Source organism: Columba livia, chromosome 6 (assembly GCF_036013475.1).
Source record: "Columba livia isolate bColLiv1 breed racing homer chromosome 6, bColLiv1.pat.W.v2, whole genome shotgun sequence".
In the NCBI taxonomy this organism is placed as follows: domain Eukaryota; kingdom Metazoa; phylum Chordata; class Aves; order Columbiformes; family Columbidae; genus Columba; species Columba livia.
Window position 1 is genome coordinate 33,202,131 of NC_088607.1, and position 15,035 is coordinate 33,217,165.

The following is a 15,035-nucleotide window of genomic DNA, read 5'->3' on the forward strand; positions in this document are numbered from 1 at the left end:
ATAGGGGACAGGCACCACATCATGTCAGCTGGCCTTCTGTCCTGAGGCAGGCGCTGAACTAATGTATTCCACATGAATGAGAGGCACATGCAGAGAGGGAGAGCAGATCAATGTTTAATTATGCAAATAGTCTTCTAGGCTTTAATATTAAACTAGAATAAACCTGTCATAATAGCTATGCTGGGGACAGGCTGTGAGTGAGCTGCTGTGCCCGGGTGCTGCACTAGCAGAGGAGACACGGTGGGTCAGGGTCTGGTTGGTGGCTCCCAGCATCGCTGGAGAGCTGCACCTGGCTTCTGCTGGCCAAGGGAGAGATGAAGTTTCTGGTGAAAACTCAGTATAGCTGTGTCTGGCTGTAGTAAAGCTTTGTAGAGTGTTATTTAAAGTTCTCTCAGTATGAATTCAGGCTCTGTGTGGCTCACCTGATGGTCCCCATGAAGACACTTGTCTCTAGTGCTCTCCTGCCAGCTGTGGCTCCAGTGACTTGCGTGGTGAGGACTGGGAAGTGAGAGGCACTGCGCTCTGATGAGCCTGTGTTCTGCGGGGCTTTTGTAATGAGGAGGCCATTTAGTTGTGCTGGCCTTGATGAGCTTGTGTGGGAATCTAAGTGTGAAGTTTTCTCTTGGCAAGTGCTTCTCCAGGAGGGTGGGAGCTAGCTCCCTTCCTTGCGGGCCTTCCCTGTGGTTTGTGAGCAGTGCCCATGGAGCCAGGAAGTCACCTGGAGCATTGGGATACCAGTGCAGAAGTGTTACTGTGGTGGAAGAAAGCTGCACCCATTTGCAAAATTTGACATACTTTAAAAAATTGTTTCTTTTCAATATGGTACCTTTTCAGTTTTTCATAGCAACATTCACACATGTGCTCATTTTATCCACCTGCTTTAGCATCCCCGTGTCTCACCTAGTTGCTGGAGGGCCCCAGGAGGAAGGAGGCTCAGCACGTAGGCAGTGTGTGCTTCCTGCAGGGGTGAGACTGCCTGACCATTTGAGGGTGTTCAGATCCAGAGGAAAGGTAAAAGCTGTGCACTGCAAAGAAGTTTTAAGGGAACTGAGACATACAGAATGTTTCAAAAAGATGGACCTGGTTAGAAATCACTGTTCCTTTGAAACACACTTTATATTTTTCTCTTTAATCTCTCTTTTCCCTTTTTTTCCAGCAGAGAGTCCCCCCCAGCCCTTGGTGCTTGCATCCAGTGCAGTGGCAAGGCGTACAGTTAATGTGGCTGATGTGATTCTCTTACAGAGAGTGGTGTTGAAGCCATGTGGGTCTGCCTTTTCTGTGCCAATTTTTGGGATGTTCTCTGCTTTTGTCATTTTCCCTGTTTCTTTTTTATACCCTGCTGCATCCTCATGTGGGTGAGCAGAAGTGCTTGCCTGTGAGATGCTCCAGGGGGCATCATAGGGAGGGCACATTTCTTTTGGTACCCTGCTTGCCTGGTAGTTGTGTTCAGCATGACTCTTACCTCGTGTAGTTAAGATAATGCAGGAGGAAGAGGAATACTGCCTGCTGTTGTGTTAGATTAGGTAATGATTTTCTAGCTCTCACAAGCTATATCAGGTTTGTTTCGGTGCCCACACAGTGCTTTGATTTGCTATCAAAAGAAAGTCTTGAATTATGCAAAGAGTAAGGTATAAGCAGCAGAGCTACTGCTGAGCATGGTTTTACGTTGCCTCTGTTGAATATTCATGGTAATCAAAGATCACACAACTTTGTTTTCTGGAGTTAAAATATTGTTTGATAGCCTGGACAATTCTAACCTGCACAATAGCTATTGATACAAATATCAAATAGGCAGTGAACAGAGGGACTGAGAACATGAGTCATGTTAATATTTTGGGTATATCTGACAAAAACAAGCACTTCAAAGTGTTAATTTTTATTCTTTGCCAGTTCTTAATTCAAAAGTCTTTGCTTTAATACAGTGTGAAGGCATTTCCATCAGCAAACTGAAACAGCAGAGTCTAATTGCCATCTACCTTGTTTCTGAGTTATTTGTTATGAGAAGAGCTGTCATGAGGTACATGGTACGGTGGGGAGGCAGAAAATGAGAATATTCATCACTGCAGGTTTGTAGAACTGTCTCACATTTTGATGCTTGCTCAGGAAGGGGAGGCTCTTTGCATGATGACCACCTGGAAAATGTGTCCAGTAGTGAAGGAGGATGGTTAGAGGTGAAACAGGGCCAGTGTCAGCCTGTTTGCTTCTATGATATGGTAAGGGACCCGCTTTTCCCTTTGAGGTCTGCATGTTTCATTGTTAGGGTTCTGTGGTAGGGAGAGAAAGTAATTGAATACATTTTGGGCTGTGACAATGAGCTCTTCCCTCTAAAAGAATCATGTTTTGCAGTTTTCACTCTCAGCTTGCTTGACAGGATGATAAAAGGTAGCATGGTGTGCATGCCTTGTTAAATAGGCACTTTCCTTCCAAAGGTGGGTAGATAATTTAAAAAATGCTCTGCTTGAGAAAGGCAATGAGAGGAGAGAGCTGTGCAAGCTCAACATGCTGATATAGGCAGAGTGACTGATCTTTAATCAGGAGGCAGGCAGGATGTGAGAGTTGGATTTCTGGGTGTCCCCTCCTGTTGGGCCTCAGGTGTGGGACAGGCTCTGAGGCTTTTGAAGCTGCCAGTGAAGTACACTGTGAAATCACTGCCCCTGACTCCGCCTGGGGTGCCAGCGCTAGGGACCAGCTGCAAATGGTGGGGCTTGAAGTGGGCTCTGAACACCAAGGACAGGAGGGAACTGCCTGTTAATTTAAGGGATGTTAATCTTTCCTGGTGGTATTGTGCTAAGTAGTAGTGTCCCAATGAAGAATAAAGAGGGCAGCCCTGGCAGCCTGTTTCTTTGGTGCCATTGAGGGTGGGTGAGGGCGAAGGGAAGGATAAGGGATTATATTTATTTCTGGTGCTTGGTGGTAGCTGAAAGCTTAGACTGCAACTCCAATGCATCAGCAGATGGATGCGTGTGAAGATGAGGAAGAATATAGATGTTAGTGATGCAAGCATATGGAGAAAGTAGAGAGGCTGGGAAGGCATGAACAGATGGAATGCAGAAAAATAGTGAGCAAGGTGGAAGGGGAGGAAGAGCCTTTCTGCCAGATGCATTCCAGTTTCCCTGCCCAAGAGAGGCTATTTCCCAGCAAGGAGCTCGGGTACCTGCAGATGGCAGCTGTGACACAGGAGATGGAGTTTTCCAGGTCTCTGGCAGCAAAATAAAGACCAGTATGAATCAAAAGGGAGAAAACAGCCACATTTCTCAGTTTGTGTCTGTGCTGAATGTTCCCTCTTGCAAAAGTGCTTCCTGATGGGCAGAGCAGGGGCTGTGGGGATGTTGTGATGCCTCTCTGTCAGGGTTTAATAGGAGCCACCACTACATCCTCATAATCCACTTAGTTAAAACAGCTGAGAAATCAGAGGGGGAGTATCAGGCACTGCTTCCCAGCTGGCTGATGGCAGTAGTGTGGAGAATGAGACCTTGAGAACTACAAATGCTTGAAGGAAAAGCCCCTGCAGGGTTTTGCTGTTCAAACCTAAATCTTTCCAGCCTGTCACTGGGTGCAGTGTAGTCCTGTTGTTGATGGTGCCGCGCTGGGCTGAGGCAATGAAACAGGTTGCTTGAAACAGCTGAAGGGAAAAAAAAGGTTAATAACTTTAATAGGACAGTGGCAAAAGCTGTTAACTGAAATATCATCAAATAGTGTGACGAGTGAAGGATCACCTGGCAAACCATCTTTCATCCCACCAGCATCTCTCTTTCACTTTTCCTCTTTACTGCTCTGCTTTTATGTTCCCTTTGGGATCATGCAAACAACAGGCAATCAGGCAAGGATTTGCAGGGCAGATTAGTGTTGTATAAGTGTGTTGTTGTTGTTTTCTTTAATTTCCTGTAGCATAGTAGAACAATGCCGATACTTTTTTTTTTTTTCTAAAGCACCTCAATCCTTGTTGCTCTTTCTGTGGATCACTGAGAATAGAAGTGATGTGACTGCTGCACTTTGTGTGGTGCATTCAGATATATTTAAACATATTCTGATGTTGCAAACTCATGATAAAACAGCTAGGAAATGGTAAAAGAAGGCTGTTTGGGGAAACATTTTGGATTTTACAGACTGTTTGCAGGTAAAGCAAGGTGGCTGGTTAGCCATCCAAAATTGTCAGCAAGTCAGTATCAGGCTCACTATAAAGCTAAGTGCTAAGGTAGGCTTGACAACACAGAGGGAGGATCACCTGCTTGGCTCTTCTGCCGTTCGTGTCTGTGCTGGACTCTGCGCTCTGGCTTCTGGTGAAGTGGCTATTGTGTTTCCTCAACTTCTGTGCTCGCCTGGTGTCCCCTGCTTAGGTCTAAGCAGCCCATACTGTGTGTGGCTGCTCTCCCCTGTGTGGTGTGATGTGTGTGCTCAGCACTGGCATTGCAAGAGGGTTGGGTATAACACATGAGGTATCTGCACCAACAACAAACTCCTCTGTCTGGACTGCTCTCCAGTCATCTCTTCCATTTTGAGGAGTATTAAGTCTGGCAACTACTGTTGCCTTTGGAACTTCTGATGATCAGAAACACCAGGTGCATTTTTGTATCATCAGGAAGTTAGTAGTAAAAGTTGCTCTAGAGTTTCCCGGTTTTGTTGTGGTATGTGAACAAAGGAATTTTGGGAAGACATGCAGTAAGATGCCTTACATGTGCTCTGTGTGGCTCTTAGAGTGAATGGCAGAGAGGAGCAGAGCTCAGCTTTGCCACTTGAAAGCTTTAAGTGTCTCACAATAACCTGAATTTATAGCTATTTGGAAAGGATGCAGCAGAGCAGAGCAGGTTGGGGAACCCCTGCTGGAGATAGAAATTTGACTTCAAGTAGCAGGCACAGCTCTTGCTGTGGTTGCTAGTGAGGAGCTCACAGCCTCTATTATTTGATGGATAAAAGCATCTTGCAGCTGTTTAAACTTACAGCAGTTTGAGAGGAATGCAACAGAGTGGAACAAATTGTCTGTACGGGTGCTATGCGCCCATGCGAACCTGGGCTGTGCGTCCTGGATGAGCGAGTGTGCCCCTGTCGGGTTTGTCATCTCCAGGGCCACCTACCAGCAGCTGAGCTTGTCCCAGCAATCCTGAGCTGTAGGACTGGGATTTGGACAGTGAACAATGTGATTGTAAAAACAACAGCTTTAAGCAGAGGACATTGGCATTTGGAAAATGAGGAAGTAGGAACTCAACCAAAAATGCTTTTCTTCGGGGGAACGACGTGCCAAGGAACTGTTCTTGCATGAAATATCACCCCTGAGGAGCTCTTATCTAGGGCTGAAGATGTAGCTGTCAGGTTAAATGAGTGTGTCTGGGTCTGAGACAGTCTCCTTGCTGCAGGTGTGTGTGCAAGTCCCTTACAAGTCAGGACATGTCCATTGGGCACGACAGCCAATGGCTTACCAAAGTGTGGAGTGCTACCTAGGGTGAGCTTAGCTAGGACATCTTGGAAGCAAAAGCATGCTGTAAGAACAGATTTTAACTTAGACTTTAGTTCCCTGGACTGACCATAGTGGAAGTGGCTTTAAAGGTAGGATGTAGGGATTGATTTTTTTTTTTTCTTTTTGTTGGGAACACAGTTCTTTGCCAGCACACCCAGTAAAATGCAGGGTCTTGGCTTTCCCTCCTATTCTTTATGCTGATCTACTGCTTCAGAATGAAATCAAGGTGCTCTGTATAGTACTTTGGCCTTAAACCTTTGCAAACATTCAGCAATGCTTTAAAAAAAAATGCAAACAAACAAGAAAAAGCCACACAGTGATATGTGTTTTTTCCAATGTACCTTGAGAACAGGCGAGTGCATATTTTCAGTATTTTCGAGCTCTTTATGGATCAGAGGTTCCAGAGATGTATCCAGGTTTAAATGAGGCTGAGATTGTCTTTTACGCATGTGGCCTAAGAAACCTGAATTTAAAGCAGGTACAGCACTGCCTCACCGGCAGTGAATCTGAGAGCTGGAAACACATCCAGGGAGCATCGTTCTCCCACCGCTCCCCTGCACAAAACGGCTCCTCTTATTAGGAGAGAAATGCAAAAGCTTCTGCAGTAACCCCGGTTCATTCTCTGTATTGAAAAGGAGTATGGGGTGCCAGGAAAAGGCAGTTTAAGGGATCTCCACTGCTTATCGGTTCTGCTGCCTCTTGTGATTTTATTGGCATCATGGCATTTAGTGCTAATGCCACAGCTCCGGGGGAAATCTGTCAGTGTCTTGACACCTCTCAGGTGTGTGATCCTGTGGGAAAGTGGAAAGCTAAACATGAGACACAACTGCAAGTTAAGCAACGTTTGGGGATGAAGGAGGGGGAAGCATTTCTGCAAAACATTTTTGAGGTTTAGGGACTTGGTTTGTGAACTCTGGTTTGATGACACACTTGCCAATAGGTCCAAAAAGAGTTTTATCTTTGTTTTCATTGCGATTTTGACTTGGGTGTAATTAGTGATCTGCTGTAACTTTAAATCGGTGTTGTCATCTGGCCAGTTTTTTTCTGTTTTGTTTCCACTACAGAGCTTTTTTTCTCTTCTCAAAGGTGGTATAAAAATTGTGCGCACATCTTGAAAACTGAAAGAGTTAGCAGCACTTTGTGGAGAGATGTTCAGTTGATGTGCTCGTGGCACACAGGAACTTAGGGGTAAAAGTTCTTTTAGAGGTGCTGAGGGCTATGGTCCTGCTGAAAGGTTAGTGAGAAATTCAACTACACGTTTGTCAGAACACGTAAAACTTGCAAAGACTGCAAATATGTGATGTCTGGGCTTTGGTGTTGACTAAGCACAGTGCAAATACAGGTTGGTACAAAAGCTGGAAACAAGAGGTTAGGTATAAAAAAACTAAACCAAACCCAAGATGATGGAAAAGAGAAAAATGTCCTGGCAAAAATATCTCTTTAATTGTTTGCTGACAGAAAAGACAACTTCCAGAAGAAATTGTCTCCCCAGATGCAACTGTGGGAAGAAACCTCATTACTGAACCAAAATCACACATATATTGTAGGCTGATAATAATGTATTAAGTATAAAATATATAAAAAGTCAGAAGAAGCCATGCTGTATTTTCTTCAGATTCTGGCTCTCTTCCACAGATATTGGATGTTTACCTGGCTAGTGCTAACAGCACTTAAATATATTTGCTTTTTGCAAATGGAAGATTTGACTTGAAGGTAAAGTCTCAGGTTTATGAAGCTTTTCACTGCCAACAAAATGCCTGGGTGCCGAAGGGGCTGACTGCCCACTGGTCCTAGGGTGCAGGTAAAGCTCCTTCCTGAATGTCAGAGAAGATTCTGACTCTCAGGCATTGCCTGATGCTTCATCATCTTGGCATTGTGCTGAATATCGGCAGCAGGCAGGGAAGGGGGTTCTTGTGTCCCTGTCTGAGATCACAATTGTGATTTCTGCTCTCCATGCCAGGTATGTGCCTGTGCAGGCAGCTGGACAGGAGCTTTCCCTCCGCAGACAGTGGCTCTCTGAGGTGTGCACAGAATGATGTCTACACAGCCTTGTTTGCAGCTGTAGGCAGGTCTGGCTTCATTCCTCAGGGGAGGCAAGGTGGCTTTCCTGCCGGGAGGGTGTTTCACTGCTGCCCTGTTCTGCTGGTATGCTGAGGTCAGTGAGCGTCCTCAGTTACAAGTAGAGGACCCTCAGTGGGACTGTGGGCTGGAGATGTGCTGCTTTTTTGCCCCTTCTGCCCCTGCTCTGAACATCTGATAGAATAAATGCCTCTGAGAAGGGATTTTCGCCCTGCTTCAGTGCAGTGATGGGTGACTGAGAAGCAGCAGTACCAGGGAGTATGAATGCAATTTTCTCTTGCATGATTTGGCTGAAGATCAGAAATGTGCTTCAGTGAATAGGAACATCGTTGATTAAAACAGCATGACGGTTGATGCCATATTACAGCAGTATCTTGCAGTGTTGGTAGCTCAGATCTATCTTTTCTTCTTAACTTAAAGTTTAAACTCTGAAAAGAATGTAGGAATTTAAAAATCACCCTTATGCAGACCTTGAAGTACAAGCCAGACTGAGAGAGAAGCTACGGAAATGCATATTTGCTTTTCATTCACTGTTTTGTATCCAGCTGAAAGAGCTCTATACAGCTTTAAATGCTGTTGCATCTCATTTTTATTTGAATATAAACTGATGGTAACAGATTAGGTGTCGGGTATCTTGTGAGGGCAGCTACGTGACAGTGGCATATTAACAGCAGTTTAAATGATTGCACTTGTTTCAGAACAAAAAATGGAGTTGTGTCTATTTTTAACCTGAATTTCTGAACTATCTGATAGGAACTTGGTACTGGGGAGGCCTCTAAATAAATAAATATTTTCTTCATTATGATCGTGCTGCCATGGTCATGATGATTGTGTTTTTTAGGTGGTGGTGTCAAACCAGAGCAAATGGTGGTTTCCTGGCACCATAGCACCCACCCCAGCAGGAGCCAGGGGACGGGGAGGAGCAGCATTTAGCAATAATAAGCAGTGGCTCTCACCAAACCAGAGTGATCCACTCCCCGACTTCTCTGTTAACCTGGTGGGTGGATCTGCTACCACGGATGTCTTTGCTGCAGCAGCAGGACTGTCAGTGAGCTGCACTGGGATCAGATTTTGTGAAATAACAGACCAAAATGTGATGAGATTTTTACAGTAATGTTCGTGCTGCAAGGATCCAAAGGTCAGGGAGGAAAATTGCAATACTAACTTCAATTAGTAACTGAGAGTGGGAATGACTATCATTATGTGTCGGACTGTCCCTCCAAGCCCTGTGAGAAGCTGCTGCTCTTCTCCAATGACAGGTAGCAGAGCTGCTGTGGCTGCTGCCAGGCCAGGAGCAGCAGGAGGATGCTGCACAGTAAAATGAGAGCAGAGAGCCGGCGGCCTTCATCTGCAAAGGATCTGTCATCCCATCATTTGTTCCATGTCCTGATTCATCAGAGGCTGAATGTGAGGATCTTTGTTCACTGGGTTTTTGTTGCAGTGAGTTTGTTTGGTTTGGTTTGGGGTTTTTTAGGGGAGTTTAGAACTGACTAAGGGAGTCAGAGAAGATCTAGTGATTCAAAGAATCTTTTTTAGTTGTTCATGCTGGAAAGTTCTTGTTGTTCTTTTTGTTTGTTTGCTTCGTCCCACTCCGCACCTCTGGGATGCATTACATTTTATGGGGACTGTTGCTTTGGAAAGTGGCAGGAGATCCTGTGGCACTCTGTGCCAGCCCTTCAAGAGCTGGGATCTTGCTTGGGAGGAGGCTCAGGAAGGGTATGAAGATCTGCTGTAGAAATCCAAATGAGCAGTTCAGGTGCACAGGAGGGATCAGGGATATAGTCTAAGGGATCCACAGTGCTCGACTGAAGAGTGTTGCCTCCCACCACCGTGCTATGAAGGACCTTTGTGCCCAGGGCTTGTACCCTAAGGGACAGGCATCCCCTCCTGCGTGGAGACCTTTTGGACACACACCCTTGCACCATTAACTTTGCACTGTCTGGACCAGACCCCCTTCCCTGTTTTCAGGGGGACCCCAAAGTGTGAAATATTTTTGGCTTGTTTTCCTTCCCTGCACGATGGGGACGGACCACGTCCTTACAGTGTTGCTTGGCAAGGAGACTTGGACTTGTCCTCTATGGGCTGGGCATTAACTGTGCTGCCAAATGACTTCCTAGAGCTGGCTGCAATGAAGAGCTGTGCTGTCAAGCTAAGGGGGAAATAACAGAGCTGCAGCTGGATGTATCCTTCCCAGAAGCTGCAGCAGAAGAAGGGAGTGAGAAAAATGAGAGATAATTACAGACTGGTTTGCAATTATGGCAGGGAATTTAAATTGCCTGGTATAAAAGGAGTGATTAGACAATGTTAATTGCTCATGACAGTGGTGTCTTTTAAAATCCAAACAGAGATTTTTTTTTTTTTTTTTTTCCCTTCAAAATTTCTCAGGAAGTTTTCGGTGATGTTGGACTTTCCATTGCAGAATGATCTGAACACTGCTGCGGTGTCCTAATGATAAGACTTTTCCAAGCACTCAGCTTTAGAAATATTCTGTGGAGAGATGTTCACGTCCTGGGTGCCAGACCGAGAAGAAAAAAAAAAGGGGGGAAAGTCCTCCTTCCTCCTCAGAGAATTAATTCTTCATAACTCTTGGAATCGTACTTAAAAATGTTGAATCTCTTCCCCTTAAGTTTGAAAGATGGAAGAAAGATTTGAAAATAAACATGGAAGAATACCTGGTTTGCAGGCAATTTTATGGGGAAAAAAGTTAACAAAAGCAGCTTGGTGATGCTTTTTTTTTTTTTTTGCTATTGCCATTTTAATTTGTATGTTTTTGTTAAAAATGCTTTCACATATAAAATTTAGATCTTGTAAGTAAAGGCTCAAATAGGCCAATATTAAGGGTGGAAATGTTTATTTAATGACATACTGGGGACAGACTTTTTATTAGGGCCTGTGGTGATAGGACAAGGGGATGATGGTTTTAAACTAGAAGAGGGGAGATTCAGACTAGATACAAGGAAGACATTTTCTTTACAGTGAGGGTGGGTAAAACAGTGGCCCAGGTTGCCCAGAGGGATGTTGATGCCCCATCCCTGGAGACACCCCAGGCCAGGCTGGACGGGGCTCTGAGCAACCTGAGCTGGTGAAGATGTCCCTGCTCAGGGGTTGGACTGGATGAGCTTTGAAAGTCCCTTCCAACCAAAACCATTCTATGAGTCCATGCTAAGAAGTTTGGAACAATGTTTTCCGGTTCTGAACTCTGCAGAGAGGAGTGAAACATCGCCGGAGTCAGGGTGCTACTTGTTTTCCATTAAATATTTTGTTAGAACAATGTTCATTTGAATCTTGCTTTTCTTACTGTGGTTTTGTACAGGCATTCATCTGCCTCTTCCAGTGTTTAATATTCACATGCTGGAAGAGTAATTTAAATAGGTAATAGATACAGAGTGTAACCATTAAATCTTGTTCATAACAATGCAAACTATTGGATGGTGACAACTGCAAATATATGCCTGGGTTTGCAGGATGCCAACTCCTTGGCTTGGGACACAGAGCTCACCTTAAGTGACAGTAAACATTTTTATATTTAGATGTTCACTGCTGAGCCAGACGAACACAAAGAGCTGCAGCATTTCGGTTTTTTTTCTCTCTTTGTTTTATGTAGAGGCCTTATGCGGACTGACGGCAGTCCTGGAGAGAGATCCAGCCTCACTCGAGTGGGATATGCATGCAGCTTTTAATCAGAAACGACAGCTATAAAGCAGCACTTGTGCAGTACCTCTGAGACCTGTACCCTTGCTGGTGCTCACACTTACGTGGAGGAGGAGGTGAGCAGGATGCCTAGCAATAAGAGAATGATAACATTTGAAATTGCTGGAAGAAATGCAGGCATTTGTTTTTAAAGAGAGTTATTTCTGTCTATGTTTTTCTTCATTCCTGTCTTTCCTGTTCCTTCAGATAAGCTATGTTGTCAAAAGGATGAGCTGTGAAGTGGGTTAAATGAGAAGGTTTTCCTCTGAGGGGAAAAACTGGAAGTGTCTTGGACCCATATTTTGTAGTTAAATGGATTATAGCTGTAAAAAATGGGCTGTAGCTAGACAACGAGTAAGGCTGGGTCACAAACTGGAGAAGCTGTGGGTGATTGAAGAAATCTGGAGGGTTTTTTGTGTTTGTGGTGTGTCTGTTTTTTAAGACTTTCTGGAGAGCTGAATAGCTTCAAGAGTAATGACAAGTTGTTTTGGGGTCAAAAAAGAAATGCTGAATTGCCACAGGAGGAGTGTGCAGGGTTTGCTGTGTCTGGAAGAGCTCATGAGCAGCGCTGGAGGTACAGCGTGGTGGGGACACCCCAGAGGTGCAGTGCTCTGGGCAACGGGGTGAGGGTGTCACCCCGACCTGGCTGTGTGTGTAATTCCGTGCTTGTGGGCGAGCTGCATGTGTCTAGGTATCAGTCACACCTTCATTCTCATACTGTTGTAATGTTACCATATTTTAATTTGTCTCCCATTATTAATTAATGAATTGGATCCCCTTCAAATCAGGTCATTGCTTTTTCCAAGTACTGAACTGAAAACCATAACCAGGTCCTGTATAGAATGATACTTTATGCTGGAAAGTCATTGGAATGATTTGTGCACCCAGTTTAGTGCTCTTCCATTAGGGGAGGACTTCATCTGTGCTATGTTTTGGGAAATGGGTGTGCATTTATTTATCTGTTTAATTGAATTTTTGTGTGAGTGGGCTTTGTTAATGTTGCTGTATCACAAACTTTGCTGTCTTGCCATAGAAATCTTCCCCAAAAGCGTTAACATCTATTTCTGAACAAGATCCTCCAGACCAGACACATCCTGAACAGTTGGGATGACCTGGGAAGTGGTTGTAGCCTCAGATGGGGTTGGCATTACAATCACAATAACTCAGCTATCATATTATCAAATTCTCCAGCTGCCTGAATTGCTGATATCTCTTCTAAGCTTTCTCTAAGTGAAACTTCTGAGTCCCTAATGTAAGAGAAGCCTCTTAGTTATCTTTTTGGCAACTTTCATCAGAATTTCTCACTAAACTTCACAGCGTCCAGCTGTCTACTTGGCACTAGCTTTAGGGAGCTGAGCCAGCACTAACCGCAGCCCCATCAGGGTCTACGCCTGCCCTCGGGCTGTGGTGGCCGGTGTGATGCTGGTGGTGCTTCTGGTCCAGGAACAGACCCTTCCCACAAACACAAAAACAGGGCGTGAGTCAGCTGGCATGCTCAGCTCATGCTGCTGCAAATAAGCTCAGCTTTTCTGAAGGCTGGGCCCAAAGTGACAGCTTTTCCATTGCCACATGGACTTGACAGTCAATAGTAAAGATTGTAAAGTAACAGAAGTCCATAGTAAAGATTTCATCCTTGTGAAGCTCCCAAACAGTGACCTGTGTGAGGAGTCCCTGCTCTAGCCTGAAGTTACTGAAGAGCAGAGAGAAAATGTGTTAGCATTTAAAGGGTAACAATTTTCTGATTTGTATTGGTTGCATGAGCTAAAACCAAGAGGTACTGAATGCTTATCTGGGAAGTACAGCAGAAAATTGAACTTAAAGGGGATTTGGGAGAACTTCTGTTGGAAGAAAAAAGTTCTGTTTTTATCTATGCAGTTTTCTGAAAATAAATGTACCCACACTCAGTGTTCCTTGAACTTTTATTCCCTTTTTCATTTCTACTCATTGTGGAAACTGGAAAACAGAAACTAATTTATTATCCCTGTTTAGACAAAAGGACTTTCTAGAGGAAAGAAATGTTAAGAAATGTCTGATGTGCAAAACCAGCAGGATTTAGCCTGAACTAGGACAGGGTTTATCTTGCCTGGCATAGGCCATTTCTTCCTCCCAGGGTTTAACAGAGGGCTGAGATTTACCTGAACTCAATGTTGAATCAGAACTGGATTTTGCCCAAACCAGGAAACAAGATTTGCAGTTGTCTCAATAGATACAGTGTGATACAGCACAAAGGATGTGGAAAACACAGCAATGGTTTGTGCTGATGTAATACGGCAGGAAGAAGAAACGTAAGCTGAGAGAAAACTTATTTGATAATGAAAATATCCAGTCATGATCTTACTGTTTGCAGCTACTCAGAACAAACATAAATGTCAGAAACCTAAGGGAGAGATGAAATCACCCAAAGGTTAGGTACAAAACCAAAGCAGCCTCACTGGATTGAAATAAGCAGTCCTCATATCAAACGTTAAAACATTTATCTTCTGTCAGTTCAGTGCTAAATGGAAACGGTAAAACCAAATGCTAAAGTGAATGAGATAAAGCAGTGTATGTTTGGTTGCTTATTGCTGACAACTGGCCCTGGCATAAAGGCTGAAATGGTTTCACAGGGCTGAGCAGGCTGCTGCATTCCTACAGTATTTGCAGTTCATGAGATTGTTGGATTGTTGTGTAATGTATAAAAAAGCTAATATTGTAGCTACAATACCAGGATGTCTGGTCAAGCCAGATGTGGAAAGATAAGATCAGAATGAAGGTATGGGACTGGTATATGGGGATGTATATTTCAGAGATTTTGTCCGTTCGCTCTACTGCTTGCAGAGAATAGAGATGATTTATTATGGAGTCCAAAAATGCCATTAGTATGCTACATTTGAAATGCATACCCTAATCTTATTTACCATTGTCCTGTGTGAGGAATTTTAATTATTTTCTAATTTTTAAAGGAAAAATACCTCCCGGGGTAAAGATAAACAAAAGGAATAATGCTGCAGTAAACTAGCTTTCTCAGACATAAGCTTTCAGCAGTGACAAAAGAGAAAATGTGGAAATGTGTGAGCAACATTCATTTTTTACTACATTACCTTGTGGAAGCAGTATACAAGAGCTATTAATATTTTATTACAAAGATCTGTAACTGTGTTTGCAGTTGACTGATCTGACTGTATGACAAGAATTAAGCTGACAAACAGGCATTTCTCAAGTACAGGCCTGACTTGCTTGTTTGTGTGTTTTCACTGTCAGTTGTGACTCTGTGTCAGCCAGGCCCCTATGCTGTTCTGCAGGGTTTTCCTTTGCACACCATCGCCCTTTATGTGCACATTGCGTGTGGTGAGGTGCTCAGAACAGAGAGCAATGTGCAACCAAGCGCAGACGATGACGTTCTCTGCCAGTCCCCCTCTCAGCAGCCATGGTGTGTAGATGTGTTACTCTTCCTCAATTCATGGTGGCTGGTTGATGTGGAGTTGGTTTTGGTTTTCCCCTTGGTTGCTTGGCTTTTTTTTTCAGTAATACTTTGTAGGCCTGATCCAGCTGAAAGTTCCCTACAACAAAAAGCCTCCTTTATCTCGTCATTTTATGGAAGATGAGCACAAACCTCAAGATCCTGAGTACATGGGTCCTGTTCACTAGTTGCTCGAGGCTGGTGTGCTGGCTCGGGGCCCAGTGGGGCTGGGAAGCATGTGGGCAGAAGTCATCTGTGCTCTGCTCCGGCTCTGTGACCCTGCACATGCACAGTGGATTTCTGTGTTTGTTTTTTTTGTTTCTTCATTTTTCCAAAATTATATGATCTTCGGATAGATAAATAGATAAATTCGTG